Source organism: Ambystoma mexicanum, chromosome 8 (assembly GCF_040938575.1).
Source record: "Ambystoma mexicanum isolate Mex_15411 chromosome 8, UKY_AmexF1_1, whole genome shotgun sequence".
NCBI lineage: Eukaryota > Metazoa > Chordata > Amphibia > Caudata > Ambystomatidae > Ambystoma > Ambystoma mexicanum.
Window position 1 is genome coordinate 1489998770 of NC_090929.1, and position 19773 is coordinate 1490018542.

At 47.2% G+C, this 19773-nt stretch overlaps 1 protein-coding gene across 1 annotated transcript in view; it reads left to right on the forward strand.

The window, feature by feature from the left end:
* The window catches only part of LOC138473137 (rootletin-like), a 34858-nt gene that overhangs the window by 9606 nt on the left and 5479 nt on the right, over nt 1-19773 (forward strand). The gene's annotated exons all lie outside the window — the stretch shown is intronic.

Here is a 19773-nt window from a genome sequence, read left to right on the forward strand (position 1 = left end):
CACTTTGGGTCTGTACCCATTTCCACTCACAACATGCCCCAAAAACTCCACCTCACGCTGTTGGAACTTACACTTACTTCTTTCCACCTTCAAACCTTTCGCAGCCAATCTTTGCACCACCATTTGTAATCTTTCATCATGCTCCTTTTCTCCTGCTCCATTCACTATTATATCGTCCTGTTACACCAGTGTTCCTTTTATTCCTTTAAACACCTGCGTCATGGCCCTTTGGAACACTTGGTCCGGTAGTAACGGTGCCGGTAAACTACTGGCAACATTGCTACCGGACCGGCAAACTACAAGTTATGCACGCGGGTGCCTTTCTGCCCGCCAGGTTTAACCTGGCGGGCAGAGCGGCACCCGCGAGCACAACTCGTCGGATGCACCCGCCCCATTCATGAATGGTGCTGGTGCATCCGACCTCCCCATTCCCATTGAGCCTATTGGGCTCAATGGGAATGGGGAATAATGAATACCGGCACCCGGAAATGGGGACGGACCGGTTCCGCCTGGGTCGGAATGCCCCTGTACGTCCCTATTGCCAGGTCCCGGTAATTTCACGAGTTTGGCAGCAGCATGCCGGTTTTACTGGCACGGCTACCGCCAAACTCGTAATGAGACCCTATACAATACATCCCGAAGGGTGTGATGAATGCTGTTAAATCTCTGCAATCCTTTGCCAAGTTTATCTGATGATACACATTAGACAAATCCAAAGTTGTGAAAATATTCGCCCCTCAACACAGTTTAATATCTCAGATATAATCGGCATTGGAAAATTGTCCACTTGGATGTTCCTGTTTAGATCTCTTAAATCCACACAGATCTGAAGTTTGACATTCTTCTTCACAGCTATTACAATGGGACTTAACCATTTGCGAAGATTCAATTTTCTCAATGACCTCCTCTTTCTCCAACTCTGACTCCACTCTGACTACTAAATCAAATGGAATAGGTCTGGCCTTCTTATGAATCACTGGGACCCCATTCCACCTTGAGTATGATTCTGTGCGTGTATCCCTTAAACAAACGCAACTTAGATTGGAACACCTCAGACTTCTGTTCATCAACCTTTCCTGCATCAGGTTTTCCACCACCCACATAAAGCAGGGGCTCATCTTCACAAGGATCAAGTCGAATTTTAAGCTTAGATTGATCTCTCGAACCAAGAGTGTTCACCCCTTTGTTAGCCATGTATATCTTCAATTCAGCTGTGTGATTCTTGAACTGTACATTGCTCTTGAGCCAACCAAGGTTATGTATTCTAGATCCTTCAAAACACCCTGGGATTCTTATACCAGAACAGTGTTACTTGGATCCGAGTCCTTTGGCCTTTTGCTCTTGCCACTTCTTTTCTCTTATCTGTATATATATGGGATACATTACTCACCGTAATCGTATTTCTGATGCTTGTATCTGCTTAGATTCACATGCTGTGCATAGGCCGACTTCTAATGGAAGCTGCAGAGTATTACAGTTTGTTTTTCAAAACTCGAAAATGGGCGTCGACACAGGGCGTGCCAGTAATACTATCCCTAGTGTGACGTCCACTGTACCCATGATCCCTCACGCGTCTAGGACCCTCAGATTGTATTTTTCCTGACATGAGGTAGCATGAGGAGTAGCGTGAGTACAGATGATCCAAGCAGATAGAAGATAGATAAGATAAGACTACAAGCATCCATGCGCCTTCTCTCAGAGGGGAGGAAGGGTGGGTCGCATGTGAATCTAAGCAGATACATTACTCACCGTAATCGTATTTCTGATGCTTGTATCTGCTTAGATTCACATGCTGTGCATAGGCCGACATCTAATGGAAGCTGCGGAGTATTACAGTTTGTTTTTCAAAACTCGAAAATGGGCGTCGACACAGGGCGTGCCAGTAATACTATCCCTAGTGTGACGTCCACTGTACCCATGATCCCTCACGCGTCTAGGACCCTCAGATTGTATTTTTCCTGACATGAGGTAGCATGAGGAGTAGCGTGAGTACAGATGATCCAAGCAGATAGAAGATAGATAAGATAAGACTACAAGCATCCATGCGCCTTCTCTCAGAGGGGAGGAAGGGTGGGTCGCATGTGAATCTAAGCAGATACATTACTCACCGTAATCGTATTTCTGATGCTTGTATCTGCTTAGATTCACATGCTGTGCATAGGCCGACATCTAATGGAAGCTGCGGAGTATTACAGTTTGTTTTTCAAAACTCGAAAATGGGCGTCGACACAGGGCGTGCCAGTAATACTATCCCTAGTGTGACGTCCACTGTACCCATGATCCCTCACGCGTCTAGGACCCTCAGATTGTATTTTTCCTGACATGAGGTAGCATGAGGAGTAGCGTGAGTACAGATGATCCAAGCAGATAGAAGATAGATAAGATAAGACTACAAGCATCCATGCGCCTTCTCTCAGAGGGGAGGAAGGGTGGGTCGCATATGAATCTAAGCATATACATTACTCACCGTAATCGTATTTCTGATGCTTGTATCTGCTTAGATTCACATGCTGTGCATAGGCCGACATCTAATGGAAGCTGCGGAGTATTACAGTTTGTTTTTCAAAACTCGAAAATGGGCGTCGACACAGGGCGTGCCAGTAATACTATCCCTAGTGTGACGTCCACTGTACCCATGATCCCTCACGCGTCTAGGACCCTCAGATTGTATTTTTCCTGACATGAGGTAGCATGAGGAGTAGCGTGAGCACAGATGATCCAAGCAGATAGAAGATAGATAAGATAAGACTACAAGCATCCATGCGCCTTCTCTCAGAGGGGAGGATGGGTGGGTCGCATGTGAATCTAAGCAGATACAAGCATCAGAAATACGATTACGGTGAGTAATTTATCACTTCTGAGGCTTGTGGAATCTGCTTAGATCACATGCTGTGCATAGATTAGTGAGCAGTGTTAGAAGGAGGTGGGATTTGAGAAGGGTCATGAACAAATAAATGTCTTAGAACCGCTTATCCCACTTGAGTATCTGTCTTGGAATGGGTGTCAATGCAGTAGTGCTGAGTAAAAGTGTGAATAGAGCTCCAAGTAGCTGCTTTGCAAATGGTGTCAAGGGGAACATTTGCAATGAAAGCCAGAGTGGCCCCAATGCCTCTTGTCGAGTGGGCTCTGGGCGTAAAAGGCAAAGTTTTGTCAGAAAGAGAGTAACACAACTGGATACAGTTGACAATCCACTTGGAGATGGCACCCTTAGAGATGCGATCTCCCTCTTTGCCTGTGGCTACGGAGACAAACAGTTGATCTGTTTTCCTAAGCGGTCTGGTCTTATTTACGTAGTAAAGGACTGCCCTACGCACATCTAGGGTGTGTAGTTTAACCTCAGCCGAGCTTTGTGGGTTTTGGAAGAAAGCCGGAGCTCGATGGACTCATTTACATGGAATTTAGAAATAAACTTAGGTGAGAACCTAGGGTGTGTCCATAAAACCAGCTTATCCTTATGAATAGTAAAGAAAGGATCCTGCACTGACAGAGCCTGAATTTCACTGACCCTTCTTATGGATGTAATGGCTACTAAGAAGGCAGTCTTGTAGGTCAGGTGTTTGAGACTTGTCTTATGCATGGGCTCGAATGGGGGGCCCATGAGTTTAGATAGCACCAAGTTCAGGTCCCATCCTGGTGGTGGGTTAGATATAGGGGGATGAAGTCTCTTTACTCCCTCCATGAATGCTTTAACCACGGGTACTTTCCACCACGACACCTTGCTATGTTAGGTGGTGTACGCCGACAGTGCTGCCAGGTGTACCTTTAGTGAGTTGAAAACCAAACCTGCGTCCAGCAGGTGGAGCATGTATGTCACGATTGTGGAAGGAGTGCAATCAACTGGGTTGATTTGTTTATTCTGGCACCAGATAACGAATCTCTTCCATTTGTCAAAGTAGCAATGCCTCGTGTTCGGTTTCCTAGACTCTTTTAGGATGTCCATACATCTCTGTGGTAAATTGAGATGTCCAAACTCTATGACCTCAGGAGCCATGCTGCTAGGTTCATGGAGTTGGGTAGAGGATGCACCTTCTGACCTTGGTGCTGGGACAAAAGATTGTACCAGCCCGGGAGTTTGATGGGATCGCACACCGAAAGTCTGCGTAGGTGTGGAAACCACGGTTGTCTTGCCCACATGGGAGCAACTAGGACGAGCGTCATCGACTCTCTTTTCATCTTGTTCACCACCTTCCTGATGAGAGGAGTTGGTGGAAAAGCGTACGCAAACATCCCTGACCAGTTCATCCACAGGGCGTTCCCCAGGGAGTCTGGTTGGGGAAACCTGGATGCGAATCCTGGGCACTGTCTGTTTTCGCTTGTGGCGAATAGGTCTATAATGGGTAAACCCCACTCAGAGAAGAGATCTTCTACGATATCTCTGTGTAGACACCATTCGTGTTCCTCCGGAAGGGGATCTCTGCTCAAAGCGTCCGCTAGAGGATTGAGATCCCCTGGAACATGTTGAGATGACAGAAAGATGTTCCGTCTGAGTGCCCATATCCAAATTTTCTGGGCAAGTCTGGACAGATTTGGCGAACGAGTCCCTCCTTGCTTGTTCAGGTAGAACATGGCTGTCGTGCTGTCCGTTCGGATCTGCACTGACAGGTTCAGTAGGTGGGGTTTGAACGCTTGAAGTGCTCTGAAAACTGCCAGAAGCTCTAGCAGGTTGATGTGATTCTTGGCCACTTCGTGAGACCAGAGACCCTGAGCTGTGTGGTGGAGATGGTGAGCTCCCCATCCTGTCAGGCATGCGTCCGTCGTGACTACCGCCTGTATCTCGGGATCGTAAAAGGGTTTCCCCTTGGATAGATTGTCTCTTGTCCACCAGTGGAGGCTTTGTACAAGTGTTGGCGAAACGACCACTAGATCGTCCCACTGACCACTTGCCTGAGACCACAGTTTCACCAACCATTCTTGCATGGGACGCATGCGCAGGCGCACGTGGGGGACCAGGTAAATACATGACGCCATCATGCCCAGCAAACGCATTGCTTTGCATACTGTTATCTGGCGACCGGTTTGATATTGCGGAATTTGCAGTAGTATATTCCGAATTCTTTCCTCTGAAGGAAAAGCCAACCCCTCTTGAATATTTAGAACAGCTCCTAGGAACTGCTTGGAGGTGCTGGGCACCAGACTTGATTTTTTCTCGTTTATGGAGAAGCCCAATTCGAAGAGGAGGTCGATAGTTCTTTGAATGTTTGTCCTGCAAATTACTGGGGTCTCCCCCGTGATGAGCCAGTCGTCCAGATAAGGGTACACTGGGATTGCCTCCCTGCGTATGTGTGCCGCCACCACCGCCAGTACCTTGGTGAAAACCCTTGGAGCCGAGGCTATCCCGAAGGGCAGTACCTTGAACTGGTAGTGCTGACTGTCCACCTTGAAGCACAGATATTTTCTGTGCGCTGGGAACATGGAAATATGAAAATAGGCATCTTTCATATCCAATGTTGCCATGTAATCCCCCTTTTTTAGGAGGGGAATTACCTCTTGGAGAGTAGTCATGTGAAATTTTTGGGGCTTGACATACTTGTTTGCAGGCCGTAAGTCCAATACTGGGCGCATTGTCAAAAAGTAAGTTGAATAAATACCCTTGTTTACCTGGTGTCCCGGGACGAGTTCTATCGCATCCTTTGCGAGAAGAATTTCGATCTCTTCGAGTAGGATCTTCTGGTGGTCTAAGGAGTGTATTCTTTGTCATGGAGGGTGGTTTCGGGGACGCTCTAGGAGTTCTATGGACACTGTGGACAGCACCCATCTGTCTGATGTGATCCCTTCCCAAGCTTGGGTGAAGTTGGAAATGCGTCCCCCTACTGGGGATGCGTGAGAAGGGACCCTGAACGGAGCGTCACTGTTTTGGTGGAGGCGTGCCCCCTCCTTTATTGGGACTGCCTCTACCCCTACCACGACCTCTTTTGTTACCCCTGCCATAACTCTGGGTAGACTGCTGGTTAGAGTTCCATGTAGTACCCTGGCCTTGGGAATAGTTTGAGCCTCTTTGGGAGTTTTGTCCGCGAGGCCGACGAAAATTGCCATTCCCTCTCTGGTTAGGGGGTTTGTTGGTTAGTTGCCCTAGGGACTTGAGTGTCTCGTACTCGTCCTTGGCATTCTTAAGCGCGTCCTCGACCGCCTTTCCAAAACAATAGATCCGGCTCCACCGGCTTATCTATCAATGATGCTTGGGTCTCGGCCTTGAAACCAGACTGCCGTAGCCAAGCATGCCTTTTGATGACCGTGCTTTCAGCAATTAATCTGCCGGCGTTATCCGTGGCATCAAAGGTTGATTTTAAAATGCAACCTGACACGGCTCTCCCCTCTGCGGAAACTCGTGCCAATTGGCTCTTTAAGGGTTCTAGGGTGGAGTCTATGAGAGCCGCGACTTCTTCCCATTGGTGGCAGTTGTAACTAGCCAGCAGGGTGGTGGAGTTTGCAATCCTTGCCTGGTAGGCGGAAGTGGAGGCTACTTTCCTGCCATAAATCTTCTTACTCTCCTTGTCGGGGGGAGCTTCGGACGATGACAAGGGTGTTCCTGCCCTCTTACGGGTGTTTGTAACAACCAGGGAGTCCGGTTTGAGATGTCCCCTTATGTATAGTGGGTCAGATTGGGCTGCCCTGAAGAGCTTTTCAATTCTGGGATTTACTGCCCTAGTGAGATTGGGGTTAACAAGGGAAGGGTCTATCCTCCTTTGTATTGACCTAAGGGTAGGGATGGCCTGAGCAACAGGTCTCCTTTCTCCCACCAGTTCCTCTGCAAAGTCCCTCTCTTCCTGAGCACCCTGGGTGTCAATGTGGAAGTGCTGTGCCGCTCTGGACAGGACCTCATTCAGGAGAGGTTGGTTGTCGACAGGGGAGTCGGTAACCGCGGGCTCTTTCTCTACCGGGGAATCTACCCTGTATGTATCTGGGTCGTCCTCTTCCTCCTCCTCCTCTTGGTGCTCATCATCCCCATAATCCATGGATCCTCAACAAAGGATGGATCTTCCTGATATTGAGAATAGGGCTGTATATAGAAAGGGTCTGAAGATTGTGCTTCACCCCGGGACTTCCTACTTGGGGGTATTGGATCCTTCGAGCCTGAGGGAGTTGACCCTTCTGGGGTATAAGAGAGAAAGTGTTCCGGGTTCTTGGCATAGAAATCTGCCAATGATGACATCCTTGACATTACTCTGTCTATGTCATCACTGGACCATTCCCTTGAAATGGGAATAACTCTTTCCTGGAGTATTTTCCCTGTTTTATCCTGACTAGACCTACTGGTTTGAACAGGGGTCTTAGGGACAACAGATTGAGATTTGTCCTGGCTAGACCTACTGGCCTGAACAGAGGCCTTAGGGACAGGGGACTGAGACTTGTCCGTCTGTTTAGGTGGAGTAGAATGTAGTTTAGGAGTGGAAGTAGGCTGGGACTGCTTACTTCGTTGTTTTCCCTCCTCCCCATGGGTGGAAGGGTGCTTCCCCGACTTTTGGGCCCCATCAGAGATTTTTGATGCCTGGCGTCGAAATTCAGGGGTAGAATCCCTGTCTCTGGAGAGTGTAAGGGATTCGGTAGCAGCCTTACCGCTGCCTGCAGACGCAGACTCCTGGAGTGCGGCTTGGGGGTAGAGGTTGGCGTCGTCCTCCGACGACCGAACCTCAGTCACTAAGGGTAGCGAGGCACTTTTAGCAACAGTGGAGGGTTGCTTGGTGACATGAGGCGATCTCGAACGCGAACGCCCAGAGGACACCGACTCGGTGGACCGTTCTCTACGTGCCTCTTTCCGAGAACTCGACGTGCACGTCGAGTCTCGGTTGGGCGTTTGTTTGCTGGAAGTGGTGTGGGTAGCGCTCGTGTCGCCGGGGGTCTTCCCCATAGCTGCCCTGCCAGACAACCTTCCGAGGTCGGGGACTTGCGCTTGGCTGTCCATCAACGCCACATTGCCCTCGCCGTCCGAAAGTATGGCGTTGCTGCCATCGCTGAAGGCACCCTCCGCGGCCATGGCCTCTTGTCACCTGGCGTGGTGGGCCCAACGCTTTGTCGAACGGTCCTTAAGGGCCTTTGGTTTAAACTGACTGCACGCTCTGCAATTCGCCTCGGGGTGGTCCCTCGGCAAGCAGAGGTTACACGTGGCGTGTCTGTCAACCCAAGGATACTTGCGGTTGCACTTGGGGCAAAATTGAAAGGGGGTACCCTCCATACGCACCCTATGGCAGCGGGCTGGGAGTGTAGGAATATAAGTAATGTACCTATATTAATCAGAGTGTAGGATATGTGCCACCCCCCACTCTCCCTACTTGCAGGGCCGAGTCCCGAGGACTTCGAGGCCCAGGCCGAGGCCAGAGGCCTTCCGAGGCCCAAATCCGTCGCTGTAGTCCGACAGTAGAATTTTCTCCGATCTGGCGTTGAGTGTCGATGTTTCAGAGACTCGACGTGTAGGTGGAGTAAACGGGGAAATATATAACAATATTTGCAAAATCTGACTAAGTCAGGGAACTCCGCTCAGTGCTTCCGACCAGCATGGCGGAAAAAAACAATCTGAGGGTCCTAGACGCGTGAGGGATCATGGGTACAGTGGACGTCACACTAGGGATAGTATTACTGGCACGCCCTGTGTCGACGCCCATTTTCGAGTTTCGAAAAACAAACTGTAATACTCCGCAGCTTCCACTAGATGTCGGCCTATGCACAGCATGTGATCTAAGCAGATTCCACACGCCTCAGAAATATATATATAAAAGGGACATTTTTGGATATGTGTGTCTGTTTGAAATGTTCAGCATATTTCGCAACATGCTACAAACCAAAAATTTGGCATGTGGATAGGTTCCATGGTGTAGACAATGTAAAAAAATATAAAACAAAAATGTTTCTATTTTTTTAAGCGGTCTACAATGCTTACCCCTGCCATGTGTCTGCCGTAGTTCTACGCAAACTTCAGCATTTCATTGTTCGTAAACTTTCCACAGTATCAGTTTTCCAGCTGACATTAGCGGCACTCACTTTTGCAGTCATGCAGGTGACACAAAACAGTGCTTTTTGTGAGAAACCAAAGGGTGTCTCACCTGCTAGTTCTCAGGGACTCGTCATCCAGGTGGTCAGTCACGCCCATTGTTTTTGGATCCAGTTCTTTGGGGTGGACCAGTGCAGGGGGGATCACTTGGGTGAGGGGTCTTCGGGGAGTGGGGATGAGGCTACCCTTGGTGAGACGCAGTATTCCCCCTTTTCCCATACCCATGCCCCCTCCTATTTTTTAGGATTCTCCAATGTCCCAGCCCCCACCCCTTTTCTACACAAACACTCGCCGAGGAAGAGGGCGACTGAGAGTAACAAGGCTAACCCTTACTTATCTCATTGGACATGTCCCGCTAATCGGGCCAGGCAAAGCCAGGCACTTGACTTTAATCACATATATCTGATACCCATTAGCTCTCCCCACATGGATAAAAGGCGGCACATAGTATAAGGAACTCATGGTGGCAACAGTAAAGACAGACACAAGTGATCAGAGTTCAAGGGTGTTTATTGAACCTTATAATGGGTGGGATAAACGCCTAGTCTAAACCTAAATCTAAGATGGGACCAAGCTATGACCATCAAATAATAATAAGGCAGTCCCAGTGGTGTCTTGTCAAATAAAAAAGGGCCTATACAAAAAGAAAAACGATTGCCAATCCTTACTACTAAGTTACAAAAAGAGTGTGGGATAATGTTCATGTCTCGGGAGGATAGATCAGGGGCAAAATGCTCGCCTTGAAAGCAAGACGACACGGAGCACGGCATGTTCGATCCCTGGGTCCGCGCTTAATACCCAATCATATCAGAAAAGAAAGAAGTGTTCACAAAATGATAAGTCAGGATGGTTTGTCTGGGTCTCCCTTCCCCATGTTTTAAGCACGGGACAAGGCAGAACTTCTGAGCACAGCACACTCTGGGGCCTCGTCAGCACGAGGTTCACAGTTCAAGTTCAACAATATCAAAAACCTTCAGAGGCTAAGTCTCTTTCCTGCAAAAGTCTCTTGCCTTGGAAGGCCTGCTGATTCAAAATTACAAACTAACGAACAAAGATTCTTCTTTAGTAGCCTTGCACTTTAGGCGATTGCTCTTCACCACTAGGATCTCCCTCCGCCGGGCTCGGATCCTCCTTACAACTCGGGCCTCCCTCCGTCGGGTTCACTACAGCCTTTCTTTAACACTGTTCTTGTATTTCTAACACAGTTTGTGTATTGCTCAGTTCATCAGAAAGCAGGGTTTTCCTTCTCCTAGCTTTCTTTCGGCATCCCTCTGTCGGGTTCACACTTGCCTCTCTTCACCATTCACAACCTTGTTGGAAAGCGGGGTTCCCTTGCCCTAGCTTTTTCCTTGCAATGGGTCAGAGACTTTCGATTGTACAAGGGGTTTGACGTGACCATTGTAGGACCACTCTGACGCTTCATGTCACCCTTTCCTGGGGCCTTCTGGTCTTTGCAGTTTCAACAAACAAAACAAAAAGGGGCCAGCAAGAGTCCTTCGAATGAGCACTCCTATGGCGCCTGACCACTCTGAAGCTGGCCCGTGTTTGGGCTTTCTTAACAGTTCAAACATACACACAAGTTCTTTCTTCTTGCGTTCAAAACGTTGCTACTCGCAACCTTGGGGTCAACACAGTTCGGTTTGCTATCAGCTTCCTCCGACTCACCGGCTGTGCTGAACCTGTTGGCTTCTCTGATCTCTGGAGTCAAGGATAGTGCCACGGTACCCAGCTTGACTCCCCGCCTGCTTTATCAAAGCGGGAGGCCCCTGTGCACCGTTGACATCTGCTGCTCCGCACACCAGCTGTAACTCCTGGTCCTATGATTTCCCTTTCGGAGGTTTCGCGAGTCTGAGTTGAAAAGAGCAAAGGAAGATCCCCCTTCGTCATCCTTCCAGGTCTCGCCGCCTTTCTCCTCCGCTTGAACTGCCGGTTTGGTGTAGCTGTCTCCTCGTGCGTTCGGCCTTGCTCGAAGTGTGCTTTCTTGCTCTGCCTTTTATCCCTGTGGGGAAAATAGAGGGTCGTCAGGTGTGCGTGGTTACTGTCAATTGCCTGACTCTGCCTGACCCTTGGGTTGGGACATGTCAGGTAAACTGTTTTAGTCTGTTGTTCGTTACAGTGTAAGAAAGTGTTTGTGTTGGAAAAAGAGGGTTGGTAGAGTTTCCAGATATTGTATGGGGTAGGATTGGGAAAAGTTGTCAGAATGAGGGGGATTGTGGGAATGGTAGTGTTTTGTCAAAGCAGGTTGGGAATCCGGGAAATAATAATCTGAAGGAGGTGGAGAAGAATTACTGGGAGTATCTGGGTAGGAATCAGGAAAACAGGGATTCTGGGGGATGTGGTTTCCGAATACAACAAGGTTTGGGCTTCTAGGGGATTGACCAGATGCAGAGTGATTTGTAGATTTCGGTATGGGAGATATTTTGGGTGGAAGGGAGGTTGATTTGGAATAGCCTATAGCGGCCTCGGATATTTAATCTTCCTCCCCAGTGTAATACTGCGTCTCAATTGGGACATTCCCCCGAACACACCCCCGGGAACACCTACCCAGGTGATCCGCTCGCTCTTGTCCACCCTGAGGGTTGGAATCTGAGAGCACCATCCCGTCCCTGGCCACTTGAATAAAGTATTCTCGAGGTCTGCTTGGGAGAATACCTCAGGCTTCTTACGATAGAGACACACTCTGAGCAAGTTGGAACACGAGAAGCAGCAGAACTTCTGGGGCAAAGGCAAACCTACTGGAGCAAAGCAACGGATAGAGGGACGAGAGTAAAAGGTAGAGAAACCCCAGAGTTCCCAACAGGAGGTTGGTGCCTCCAAAGAACCGTAAGAGATATGTGGAGTAGGCCAAATGCCAGACAAGAATTGTGCATTGTGTTTCAAAGGCACCAGCGACCCTCCCGGTGAACGACAGAGTTGGGGAGGTGAGGCCAAGCCTGTGGTATTAACCTTGACTTGTGAATTAAAATGGCAAAGACAAGAAAGGGATGCACACAGCCGGTGAGTTGGCAAACGACATGAAAGACCGGTGTGTGTTAAGGAAAGATTGAAGTTGTAACAGTGTATCTCACAATTGAAGGCTGCACACGTGTGGATGAGACGCGAAGAACTTAAACTACCGATAACGGAGAAGCCAGTGATACAGAGTAGTGGAGTGGTCTAGCGAAAGGAAGTAACCCACTTGAAAGTCTCTGTGAAAGGTGAAATGTTTCTGTTATAAAGCAACAAACTGAATGAACTTCAAAAAGCGTGATGATCAAGATTGACCCTGGCTAAAGGGCAAGTGAATAATGCATATTGAACTCTTGTGCTTATGATACTGACCTACACAGACCAAGAAACACTGGGGCAAATAACACAAGAGTGCTAGCTGAAGTAAAAGTCTAAGTGGTCCTACGGAGGTCTGTAGTAAAAGTCTCACACATTCGAAAGTCTTCGACATCAGGAAAAGGTCAGAGCCCGACTGAGTGAGACCTGAAGTGTGATAGGTTAGGGGATGGGAACCCCTAAAGAATGTGAATTAAGTTTGGGGAAGGGAACACCTACAAGTGCTGTGACTGAGGGGTCCGAGCTTGACAGAGGGAGACCTGCGTGAACTTTTGCTGAACTGTGAACCCTTTTGTTGAACTGTGAAATAAATTTTGGAACGCTAGAAGAGTGACTTTAACGTTGAAGGCCAGGTGGGCCTCAATTCACGTTTTGAACTACTTTGTTTTGAGACCCTGAGCCAGAATGTGTCATCTTGTCTACGGGGGCCGCCTTACTCTGTGCTGTCCAACGTGGGGGGAGGAGCGCTGACTCAGCCACTTTGATTCTTTATATTCTAACACTGATTTTCCTTTGCATACATATTTCCCATTACACACTTTCTGTATAAGAGATAGGGCAGGCATTAGGTCTTGTTAGTATAGGCCATTTCGATTTGACAGAGACTGACTAGGACCGTGTTTTCTTTATTATTTGATGGTAGAGACTACTCCCATTTTAGCTATAGGGCAATGTAGTAGTTTTTCCAAACCCAGATAGTTGAATAAAGGCTTTACAAATTGTACCTCTTGTGTCAGTGTCATACTTGTGATACCATGTCTCCCTTACATTTTGTAGTAAGGAGTGTTATAATGCGGGTGACATTAAATGGTGCATGTCTCTTCAATAGTGTCCGCAGTGACGTTGTCCGTCACGTCGTGTCAAATCTCTCATGATAATTACAAGAACTTCATTTCCCACAGAAGTTGATGAATGTGTGCAATCGGAACAGTATGGCACTCCAAGCTTACACGCTTCAGCCCTACTCGTACGGCACTTATGTTGAGGTTTCTGCTATCTCGGCTTTAGATAGGGACACCAATGATGTTGCTGCGCAATCTCAATGCTCCAACTAAAAGTAGCTGGAATCGTTTTGTGAGATTCATGCTTTTCTCATCTCAGCTTTATGTGGCTTGCTCGAGAGTTCGGAACAAAGACAGTTTGTTCACACTAGTTCCTACAGGTAAGACTAGCAATATTGTCTACAAAGAAGCATTGGTTTAGGGATAATAGTATACCAATGATATCAGTAGGCAAAGGGGGCTGGCCAGTGCAAATGAAACTCCCCATAACTCTCCATACAATACAATTCTCAAACACAGTAGTAGTCACAAGGGCCTGCCGGGAACAAATCAAACTCACCATAAGGAACGACGCATGGTCATCTCCATGCGTTGTTATTCGGGTAACGCAAAAAACCATGCAACATCATCATCTATATTCGTTCATTTAATACATTTCAAACTAGGGCTGAAGTAGGAATTACTGTGCAAAGCATGAGTACCCCTGCTAGTAATGGTATATGGTGGACTGCTGTCTACCATCACTTTCAGCATCCAATTCTCGACAACTATCTCGCAACTAGCATATTCAATCCTTCACTGTTGTCTTCGCACACTACTATGACACGCTCATCCTCTGAGTCAGACTCATCTTGCACTACTAATACTCTTCTTTTATGCTTGCAAACCACTGCAAAATGACCTTTGCATGCCGCACAAATCTGGCAAATGTCTGGGCAGTTCCTGGACGTAGCATAGTGTCCTGCTCTCCTACATCTGAAACATCTATATCTCTTTCTTGCTTTTCCCGATCTGTATGTGCTTTTCTTTGTTTACTTTTGTTTCTCTTTTGGAACATCACCTTTACGCTCATTGTGCTTTTGGTGCATCTCACCACTGAAATCCTCCTCCTTCTCATTCCGTATTTCCTTTTGCTTCCTGACCACGTTGGCACATGTTTGTTCTCCTGGCTCTTCTTCCTTGCTCCATTCAGACTGTAGAACTTCCTTCTTCTTGCTCTTAATTTCCTTGCAGCACCTCTGAGTATGCTCAATCGTTTTCGCAATTGCTAGTGTCTGCTGCAGTGACGGGTCTCCCACCATCCATCCATAGTCGCTCTTGAATTGCTGAGTCTTTAGTATGTATAATGATTTGATCTCGAACAATCTGCTGATCCAAAATGGCTACATGCCGCATTTCCTCTGATGTTCTAGCAGTCTCTAGTTTGTGCGCGATTGGCAACTAGCGCACTTGCTCAATGGATGGGGTCCCCTCCCCCCGGCGTACATCTGGCCTCTCTCTCTCCAGCCCTTGCCAAAATCACTCTCCACGCCTCTGGGTCACTCAACTGAGGTTCCAGCGATTCCGTCAATCTCAGCTCGTCTGGAGCGCCTCAACCAGCAGGCTGCCAGCCGTCCTGCATGGGTTTGCACCGCTGGAGATGGAATCGCTCATCGCCAAAATGTTGTGTCTTCCCCAATAACACAAGATACGGTAAGTGGGAAGACACATACTTTATTCAAATACACCAGCACCCCGGCGCCCTGACCATCTTCGCCTCCCTGTGCCTCATCAGCTGTCTCCTCGCCCACATATCAGTTCCACATTCTATACCTCACGGGTCCAATAGAAGATACAACAATAATTGTATGTTATGAATGGGTCCTGCCCCCATTTTCCAACCCCTGGGCTGTCCTTGTGGAGCAGCATTGCAGAGTGTGTAGAGTGGAGGCATGTATATACAACAAAAACCATACAAAGGGCCTCATTACAAGTGTGGTGGGGCAAACATAAATGTTGGTAAAGTTGTGGTAATTAGATCATCACCGCTTTAACGCACTGCCAAATGTCAAGTTTGGGGGTAAGATGGAGAAAATACCCCCCAGTACGTGCTGGAGGTTTTTACTCCAGTTTACCTAAAAAAAATGGAGGATTTTATGCCGGCAAAGCCATAATAGAGTCCGATGGCTACAGGAGTCAGGATCAACATTTCCACTCTCCCACTCATAATCAAGTGGATTTGCTGTGATTGTGAGTGGTTGAAAAAGTAAACAAGTTTGGTGCTTTTTCAACAGAAAATTCCAACTTCCCTTACCACAGTTCATGTACATGACTGCAAAGTGAACAGCATTTCATCTCCAGCCACACTGACCCTGTGCATACATTCATTGACAATGTACCAGTGGCGGCGTCTCCATAATGGGCAAGGTTGCACTGACCCACAGGCACCCTTGCCCATAATGGAGGAGCCAGCTCAGTGTAAACACTGAGCACTCACTCAGTTGCTTTATGCGACCGAGGGAGCTCCCCTCGGCTGGCTTTAACTGTCAAAGGGAAACACGGTTTCCATTTGAAAGTTCTGTTCCTCAGTTTTCCATATTCAATGAGCCAAGCAAAGCGGGGGTGTTTTGCTTCCCCAACCTTGCATAGCCAATTGGGCATGCGGGCTGAGGAACTGCATATTTGTACGTGCAAGGGAGGCACATCCTGTTCGTGTCTGGTTCTTGTTCGTGCTTGGTTCCTGTTCGTGCTATGTGGGAGCTGGTGCATTGGGAGGAAACATCAGGACCTGGGCACGTTCATTTAAATATGTGTATGTCTGTGTGTATGCTTGTGTTTTAAACATTTTCTCAGGGGTGGGCTGATGCCCCCCAACACTTCTTGATTGGTTTGCGCTCCCTCGCTACGCTCCATCACACAGGCATATTTGGGGGAAATATTTACGCTCCTCCAGTTAAAAAATGCACCAGCCGCCAATGGGATGCATAGCCAGAAACTGAAAACTATACAATTTTACAGGGGCAAAATGAGATTTCAGCAACCATTGCTAAAGAACCAAGGGAGAGGTTGCCTCCTTTCGCCCTGTACTGGGCGCCTTTATTTGACATTTCATCTGTTGAACAGACTGTCCTTGACTTTCATTTGAAACTGAGGTATGAGTTATATCTCTTCTGTTAAACTGACTCTTTTTGACTGACTATTACTTAAAGCTGAGCAGGAAGTGATGACTCTGCTGCCAAATACCACCTCTAACTACACATTATTTGAAGCTGTACTGGGATTGATGTCTGCTTGAGTTCAAAGAAGGCAGTCCCTTGCTGAGTGCATAGGGCATTTTTGCAACTGTTGAACATGAGTTGACTTTTTTATATATATATTAACTTGATGCAAAACTTGTTTTGCATTAAACCTATTCTGAACATGCTTAATGTCACTTTATTAACCAGCTCGGTAAAATATAGGTATACTTAAACCAGTTTGGCCTGTTGACCCTTATTTGATGTGCCACCCCTGCACCATCTTGTTGTATTTGTGCTCCTGGGTTTACCCCCCTAATACGTATTTCTAGGGACGCCACTGATTACTGATCCTCTTGGCATAGCGTATGCACTACATGGCTGTATGTCTAATGATTCACGTAGTGCGTGTGCTCAGCCAATACAGGACCAGCAATGTGAAAATCACTGCTGGGATTTGGTAAACAGGTTCTTATTGACATACTGTTGATGGAACAGAAGATCCTTGCATGTATCGCCTTTCCCCCCTGGCCTGCTTTGCCCCCATGGAAGGCTTTGTCCTGTGGCCTTCTTTCCCTGTCTACCCCCACCTGCCCATTACCATGACTGGCCTTGCCTGCCCCCACCTGCCCATCGACTCCCAAAGTAAACTTGTGGCTGGAGCTGGAGGGTTGGGGTGGGCAGAGGAGCTCAGGCTGTGCTGCACAGTGCCCCCATGCTCCCATTTATTTCATGTGGTAGGGAAGCAAATGGTTATAAATTAATATAGCTCTCTAATGAGCGCCACTGTGTACGGCCAAAACAAATTGCTAGATGTCGGATAATGCTTTTACTAATCAATTTCTTTAGACTTCTTTTATTAACAGATGGATTCATTTTTGCCAATTTTTTAACTTTAATAGTATTTTTAAAACCATGCCAAAGGATCTGCATATTTATGTCAGATTTAAGTTCACTGTGGTGGTACCTTTCGCAAATTGGCAAATCATAAATACGGTGATCTTCATTGTTGCCCGCGAGCGCAATAACTATGGGTGGGAAAGTTGTTTTTATGTTCAAATCGCATAGTACTCTACACAAGTAAAAAAAAAATATGGAGGCTGGTATCTATGCACACACAGGCAAAACTCCACTCAATCACACACACACAATCCCAAAATAGCCAATCTCCCACTATACTCGCTGTTTACTCCAAAGAGCTGAAAGCAAGGTAAAATGTATCTGTGATTATTGGATACCTTCTGGCGATGTCTGTATTGGCCAGCAAATGCACATTTAAAGTGACACAGCCATTTGTTTGTGAACATTTGAAGCCTCATTAGAGAATATGTGCATACCACCAGCACCACCGTAGGACTTCATTCTTTGCAAAAATCTGGCCTAGATAAAGCAATGGAGAGAGGGGGTTAATGGCCACATAGTATCACCAAACAGGTTTATTCACCCCTGCCCAAAAAACAAAGAAAAGCAGCCAGTGGGGGTGGTCAAAACCTAAATGACCACTTAAATATCCATTTGGCCAGGTCATAGAGGGCCCACCAATGTGTGGGGTCCATTTCAATTGCAAGAGTTGGAAGGCTGAACAACAGAGCCTTGCCATTACCCCTTCCCTCTCAGGCTTGCGCTCTACACAGCTTTTGTTCACATGTGGGACAACTGGCTTGCTGTGTTGTGTGCATGCTTCTGGGGTGCTAGGGAGTGTCACACTGTGGATGAAATATTCAAGCTCAGTAACAACACATTTTTTTCTTCTGGGTTTAGTACACAATTGTACCACCATCAGTGCTCTAAAGCATGGTAATAAGCAGTATAGAAAACAGACTATATCAGTTATATTTTTGTCCATGGCCTGTGAACACCACCTTTGTATGCTGATTCAGTGCAAAGTATTGGAAAGAGAACATTAATTCATTGCTTGCTGACAAAGCAATTTTGGCAGTGGGTATTGAAGTCTTTTGTGGCAGTACTTCTGAATGCAGAGGTGTTTCATGTTGGCATGTGGAATAAAAGAATGTAAAGGTTATACTTTTCGTTTTAGAAAAGAAAAATGTGATGGTTTCTCCCAGTCTGCCTATACTGCAATTTTGTAAAGTGCACAGGGTTGGAGACTGCATTCTCTTCTAAGATCCAGAGGCAAAGCTTCCTCATGTAGTTATTAATGTGGGCAGATCACTCGTTAGACACATCTGCACAGCTCTTTTTCACCTGTAGGACAGCTAGCTCTCTGTTAGGTTGTTGCTTCTGGGGGTACTGGGATGATTATGTTCTCACACTATGGATAACATGTTCAAGCCCAGGGTCAAATCAGTTGTTCTTCTGGCTTGGTAATAATGTGTACTAACACCAGCGTTGTGAAGTATGTTAATAAGCACTAGAAAAACTGTATTGGTTAATACATGTGCTGCAGAATTGAAATCACAAATAGCAATAAAGACAAGAAGTACACCACAAAATGCTTGTTTGTTCCCCCACATGTTTACTAAAAATGTCTGGATGGGGTCGTAAATTCACCACACGCCCCTTCCGTCTTCCCCACATGAAAATCCAGCCCCCTGTAAACAGCTTGTAAGGTACATTCAGACCTCCGGCAAAACTAGTTGTGCATCCCTGCACTGTCATGTCATAGCAGTTGATTATGTCTTTGATAATCCTCTGCTACAAAGTCACAGCAGGAAGATACAGCATTTGGAAATGAAAATAGTTGCTGATGGCTTCTGTGGTAAGTCAGACATAGGAAATGGACAAGAGGTGATGTTTGAACAACAAACGGGAGCTCATCAGGACGTCTTACAAATAAGTTCTGACCCCTCATGGGTTATCGGCAGGCCTTGACGCTCATCTCCCGCTTTCAGGGTTGCAGCGTGATCCTTGTTCTCTACCGCAGTGCTTGTCAGAGGAAGTGGTCTCTTTGGCTTGCACTGAACTGCAACTCCAGCTTTGCTCTAATCCTCATTGCCAGTTTGCTTATGTGGTTCCACCCTTTGATGCACGCAGGGACTTCGGTGTCATGAAGGTAGATATCGGTCGACCACTTCTGGGGTGGTCGCGACTCCTTTTCGTTTGGTGGGCCCGAGCCCTTCTGGCTCCCGGCCTTGGTCAAGCAGAGGCGTTCTGCTCACTGGCTCTGCCTTAAAGGGGACGTTCCTTTCTCTGCTTTTCTCCGCATGAATGCTTCTCTCTCACTTTGGATCCTGCTTCTTCAGCTTTTCTCTTGTGTCGGCCTCACTGGCTCTTTTTCTTGTTCACTTAAACAAGATGGCACAACTCATTGCTCCTGCGCTTCCTACAAGGCTAACAACAATAAAGGGACAGAAACCACACCCAACAGTTTTAAAGGGCCCTTTAGATCATTGCCCCGTTCAATACCCATATAACCAGTATATACATGGGATCTTTTACTGGAGGGACGATCAGTAAATCCTGATTTGGGATTCCTTGTTCCTTTAGGGGGATCACCCCCAGCGGGATC